We start from the raw sequence: 6,449 nt of genomic DNA on the forward strand, positions 1-6,449 counted from the left end.
AATTTTTTTTTTTTTTTTTTTTTTTTTGCAGAGAGCAGATTAAAATTAGTTTATTTAAAGAAAATGTCTCAGATATGTCATGGCAACTAGCCCAAAGCAGATCTTAATACATATGTGTTTTATTTCTCACAGAAAAATACTTTGCTTTTAAATATTATTCTTTATAGAGTTAGAAATTATTGGCATACTACACAGCAGTGTTTCTAGATCTTTTTTCATTACCTATTATCCATAAGACAAAAATGTTTACAACACTAACAAAAGATTTTAAATACTAAGCAATAAGAGCTTATCTGTAGATTTGAGCTCTGGTAAAACAAAACCCATTGTATTATCTAAGTTTTTTCACCCTTCCCAAGCCAGTTTTCTCCCCCTTGGGGTCAATATCACCAACGTTGAAAATCCATGTTCTACTATTATCATAAAATTTCTATTGCGTCATAACAATCATTTATTCATTTCTCAAGTTTTACAATTACTTTTGGATTAAAAAATGACTATAGTTAATTAAACACACCATTACTTTTGTTACTCCTATTTTCAAAGGCTAATCTGGTACAATAATTAAAAAACTAAAATGAGTTATTGATTATTACTTAATGGTTATTTTTCTGACTTCAATGGGCTATTTTCATATAAGTTTTGGTTTAGCCACCTCAATTCACCAATGAATAAAAACAGACATATATACAAATATAAACACATTACAAATTTTGAAAATAAAGCTTTTTCTTTGCTGAATTGTCTCCTCCACTTCCAAAACCCTTGTTTCCTTAAATTGTGTGAGTATATGGTCTAAAAGTTATACATAATATATTCTTGTCAATGAATATATTCAGAGTTGCTTTCCCTAGTACTGTAGCCTACATCTTTATTCCTATTAGCATTTATTTCTTTTTCTAACACAAATCATTTCAAAAAAGGGAAATCCAGAAATCTGTTATGTTTTCAAACAAGTTACACTTATACGATAAATAAAGTAAAAATCCTTAGGGAGATTTGATTTCTAAAGGCCAAACGTGGTTATTTGATTACTACTTATAGCTAAAATGAATAAATAAATGACTGCTATGTATACATATGGTTTAAAAGCAAATATAATTTTAAAAGATACAACTTATTGAATCTGGCATTATAGCAAATCATTTTCTATAACTGTCTTCAAGTAAAAAATATGGGAGAATTAATAGTTCTTAACACTTTTCAAATTACTAGCCAACAAAAAGTCAATTCTTATCTCGTATCATTAAAGAATTGCCAACAGTTAAAATATTGTGAACGTTTTTAAAGGGAGAAAGTATTTAAAAATAAAAGAAGCTCTTAATATTTGGGACATACCACATAAAATATATCCCCAATGAATGATTCAATAATATTCTTCATTTACGAATGACAGCTGACTTCTGAATTTATTTTATTTAGTTGCTTTTCATAAGAAATACTAGTATGATTATATAAAAATATATGCAGCTCTGAAACCCCATGAGTGGCTTAAATTGTTTATAATTTTATCCATTTGGGCATGAGAATTGAAACAGTTAACCCTTAATTATATGTAATAATCAGGTGGTGAAAACATGGGTAATTTACATGAAGACTTGATTAAAAAGCAAATAAATATTTTATGAAGTCTTCATTTTTAGTTTTGTAACAAATGTGATCTTATGAAGACATTGTTAGGAGACAATTTTCATAGATGTCTCATATTTCTGCACATCTTTTGAGAAAGGGCCTGAACCACCTTTTTCTGGACTATCTTATCAAAGACGTTTGTAGAGCAAACAGCCTTGAAAGATATAGTCCCTCTTTTCCCCTCCTTCCCCCACCCCCCACATTCTAAGCAAATGGGAGGGATTAGTGTACCATCCAATATAACAAAGGAAATGTCTGCTTCTGGAGCAAAGGTCAGGCAGGTTTACTGCCTATTATAAAAGACTGGATTCCTAAACTAAAAACACACCTCTATGAGAATAGATGTCACTCCCTCTTTACCTCACCCTAGATTTCAGAGATCTGGAACACGTGGTGAAACACTGCTACTGCTATTGCTGTGAGTAATAAAGGAGTTTTGATGTTGTCAGCATTCAAAGAATAATCTCTCCTTTTCCCCTCCCCTTCTTTATCTCCTTCTTTCACATACATATAACATGAATATTAAGTTGACTCATAACCAAGTCTCTTAGAGGAAAAATACAGTTTTACTCTCTCTGCCTTGTTCTTGCCTGGGCCATCTGTATAGTTCAAGTCAACATCACAGGTTAGAGGAGACCCTTAGGGAGAAATGATTTTCAGATTTCAGAATCGTTGATATTTTAGAAGGGGCATTCACTGCATATAATAAGGCGTTTGGGCCATTACCCCTCACAAGGTAGTATAGTGCAAATAATGTGAGGGTTTGGCCAGGGACCCTTAATTTAACACACTACCATTTCTTCACAAAGCATGACTATTCAAACTGTTAAAAAAAATTCAACTGAGTCATTTTTAAAGGTCTACTGGCTTTACTCAATGATTCATGAATCGGGCAGCATTTAACCCAGCAGATAGAAAGGAGCTCTGAGGCACTGTTCAAAATGAAAGGCTTTTATAGGCAGAAGAAAGCAGGAACAAGGAAGTTATACTAGGCCAAAAAACAGGTTGGTTATTGCAAAGTTACTTTTCTTTACAGGATGTCAGAGGTCTATCAGGCACATTACCTAACTCGTGTTGATCAGGCAATTCCTGATTGACTAGTTTAAGGTTCTATTTCTGGGAGAGCTGCAATTGTAATTAAGTCTCAGTTTGGTGACATAGAGCTTACAAAACTGGCTACTTTTTGGGTCCTTGGCTTTGTTTTTAACAATACTAAGAAACACTTGCAAAACAGTTCCAGTCGTGTTTTAACACCAATGAGTTTTCCACAAATTTTGGAAAATGTTTGTGGTACTAAGAGCTTTTTGGTTTAGGAACTGTTGAGGACTGTGGTTCTAGAGCTGTGGGTTAAAGGGAAGAGAGGTTGAAATAGACATAAGTCTGCTTATATCTGAAGTTTAACCTGGTGGTCAAATCAACTGCCTGGAGTCACCAGTCCACTTTAGCAATACATTGTTATTTAATGTTCTTCCCTTTAAATCTTTCATATAGAGATGGATGGCAAGGATCTAAAAGGGATTTCTGTTTTTCTACTTTCACTGAACAAAATATCAGTACACAGTTTCTCTCAAAATTAGTCTTTTTTTCCTATTTAGTGAGAGAAATAGGAAGAGAATCTAAATTTCCTAACTTCTAGTATGAATTTTCTTCTATTCCTTCAAGGAATAGACAAGGCCCTTGCCCTTCCAAGGGAGAGAAATAAGAAAGGACATTAATATTAGGTGTTTTTTTGAATCCTGTCCTTGATCATGACCATTCAGATGACAATCCTTCCTGTTTTTGCAGGAGCAAAGAGACAAGAGTAAGGAAAAGTCTCAAGATCTTTCTTCCTTTGGATGCCAACATTAACTTAATATGTAGTTAAGTAACTGAGGCCCAGGGAGGCTAGATTTCCCAATCTGTGAAGTGGGAGAATTCTCCAAAAAGGATTCTTGTGAAAATGTGATGATACATGCAAAAACAATTTGGAAAGCATAAAGAATTATGTAAAGGAAAATGATTATTTTGATGAAAAAAAATGGTTGTTTAAGCAAATATGTGCTTTTTAAGCTAGCTGATACTATTAAGAGAACTGGGTTTGGGAGACATCTTTCCGTTCCTTGAATTACAAGTCCCGCAAGGCAATGGGTCAAGCCATGCTCATTTATGACTTTACTAGAGCTCCTAAAATAATGATTTTTTTTTATAAATCACTCAACAAATTGATGTAGACAGAATTATCATTTTGAATATTAGGAAAGTAATGTGCTTTAAAAGAAATGTAGCATAGCAAAATGTTAGAAGAGCACTCTGTTTGTTAAATTATGTAGAAGAGATAGTTTAAAGAAGTTGAAGTTATTTTAATTCAGAGGAGATAAGGGTAAAAACTAAGTAGATGGATGTATATAAGTAGAACAAAGTAAATGCAATTAAATACACTAAACTAAATAAAAGATTTTTCCTTTTGAAATTATTACTTTCTACAGATTGTTATGATTTTTATTTAATTTGATATCCTGGTTAGAATTAGAGCAGTGAGAATTATGCTTTACAATTATCATGTAAAAATATAGAACGCTTCATAAATTTGCACATTATTTTTGTGCAGGGACCATGCTAATCTTCTCTGTATTGTTCCAATTCTAGCTTATGTGCTGCTGAAGTGAGCACTAAAGTATATCATAATGACTAAATCTAAACAACTATATCAATGGCTTAAACAATTAGAGAAAACTGGTCTAAAATGGACCTGAAGTGTTGATGTAATAAGACATTAGGTACAGTGGTCATATGTGGGCATTAAATCTCTAGCAGGACACTAGACGGGAGTTAATATTTTTTGTCTTCATAGTAAGAAAGAACTATGGAAAAATTCACCTAATCTTAGAAGGAAATTTTAACAGACCTATATTTAATAAGTCAATATAAGAATAGATATTCAACAGTGAATCCATTGAAAACTAAAGAAATATATTTACCCTGGAGATTACCAAAGAAGAATAATAGTTTTAAATGTTGACTAAGTGTTAGGCAAAGTACTAAATGCGTGTATGTATTATCATCATAACAAAACTATAGTTGGGGCTTTTAAAATATTAATTTTATTGATAAATAATAAAACTCAGAGAAGTTCAGAAATTTATCCAGAGTCATACAATTAATAACTGATGATGTGGGGATTCAAAAATATGCCTTGCTAGTTTTTAAGCCTATACAATTATCACATAATATAATTCTGGGGTTGATTCTACTTACTGTGATCAATCTTTAATGAGGTAGTCTTTAACTGTGATCCAGGCTTGTGATCTCAAGTCAACCTGTCTAGTTTGAATCCTTGGTCTGCAGCTACTTAATGTGTGATCTTGAGCTAATTGCTAACATTCTTAAGGTTCACACTTCTCATCCATAAAACCGAAAAACTAATAATACTTTCTTATTGGGTCATTTGTGTACTACACTGTAAACCAAGGAAGAAAGAGGCAGCAGATAGAAAGAGGGTTGTTTTAAGCATTAATTGCAATGATAGATTTGGTTAAAAATTTAAAAACCAAAAAACACAATAAAACACACCACTTACCATAGTATCTGATAATAAATAAAGTTTACTTTTATTAGAAATGCTATCAACTGCTAAAGTGTTCCAAATTCTTATGACATTATTAAGGAAGAGAATATGGAGAAGAAAGTCAAGTGAGCCAGGGTAAAAATCCAGAGACACCTATATTGAGCAAATCAGAGGAGAAAAAGAGCCAGAGAATCAACAGTTAGATAGGGATCAGGAGGGTTTGGATAAAACCGTGTCAAGGAAGTTGAAGGAAGCCAAGCAGGTGTCAGCAGTGATACATACTTCAGTGGGCTTGAGGAAGAGACAGTGTGAAAAGTGACATTGGGGCAAGTGGGGTGTAAATGTGTTTGTGTGAGGTTGACTTGTCGAATATGTGAAAATTTACAGAGCGTATCCGAAGAGTTCTTAACCATTTTGTGTGTTAAGTCTGTTCTCCTGTGATTTAATCTAAATATTTTCATAAGAATGGCAGAATGCTAATAGATAGTATGCAAGAATATCTGACAGCACTGGCTCATAATCATGTTGGCAACTTGATTAAAATAAAATTATGGCTCATTTAAGTGAGAGTTAAAAAAAACAAAATCTTTGTTGGCATTTGTTAATGTCTATGACATTACCACCACCTTCCTCTTGAAGTTCTCCAACTCCTTTGAATTTTTTTAGATCCTGATATTTCTCATCTTCTTTACTCTTCAGGAGTTTTGCATTGACCATTCCTTCTGTTTGGAATTTTTTTTTTCCTACAAACTACTCATTCTTTCAATCTTTAAAACAACTGAAAAGTCACTTTCTTTTAAAAAAAATACAAGAAACAAAAGAACAACAACAACAAAACCACACTTTATAATACAACCTTCCAGACTAGGTCTTACTCCCCTGATACACATTCATCGCTCCCTACATATTGGTTTTTTGCATGGTCAAATCGTAATTAAAAGTAAAACTCTATTTTTTTCTAGAGAAAAAAGATTTTTTTTTTTTCAGTCTTCATCCTGACTAGAAATAAAGGTCCACAAGTAGAGGAACAATGCCTATCTATTCTTCGATGACCCTCCAGTTCTTTACATATGTTACTATCTGTGGAGAAACAAAAAAAGACATTCCCCTGGACTGAGGGTCTTTTCATCATATTTGCATCTCGAAGATATAACATAGGGTCTAGCACATAAATTGTTGAATATATCCATAAATGATGTCTCACTTTCCACATCTTTAACATTCCACGTTTGCATAGAGTAGCACTGGATAGGTAGCTGGTACTCTGCTAGAT

The 6,449-nt window shown here is 32.8% G+C and overlaps 1 non-coding gene across 1 annotated transcript; it reads right to left on the minus strand.

The window, feature by feature from the left end:
* Nucleotides 1-4,174: 4,174 nt before the first annotated feature.
* On the minus strand, nucleotides 4,175-4,281 carry LOC132354560 (U6 spliceosomal RNA). The gene has a single exon (XR_009499337.1). It is a non-coding gene; the product is annotated as a U6 spliceosomal RNA (small nuclear RNA).
* Nucleotides 4,282-6,449: the final 2,168 nt, after the last annotated feature.

This window comes from Balaenoptera ricei, chromosome 1 (assembly GCF_028023285.1).
Source record: "Balaenoptera ricei isolate mBalRic1 chromosome 1, mBalRic1.hap2, whole genome shotgun sequence".
In the NCBI taxonomy this organism is placed as follows: domain Eukaryota; kingdom Metazoa; phylum Chordata; class Mammalia; order Artiodactyla; family Balaenopteridae; genus Balaenoptera; species Balaenoptera ricei.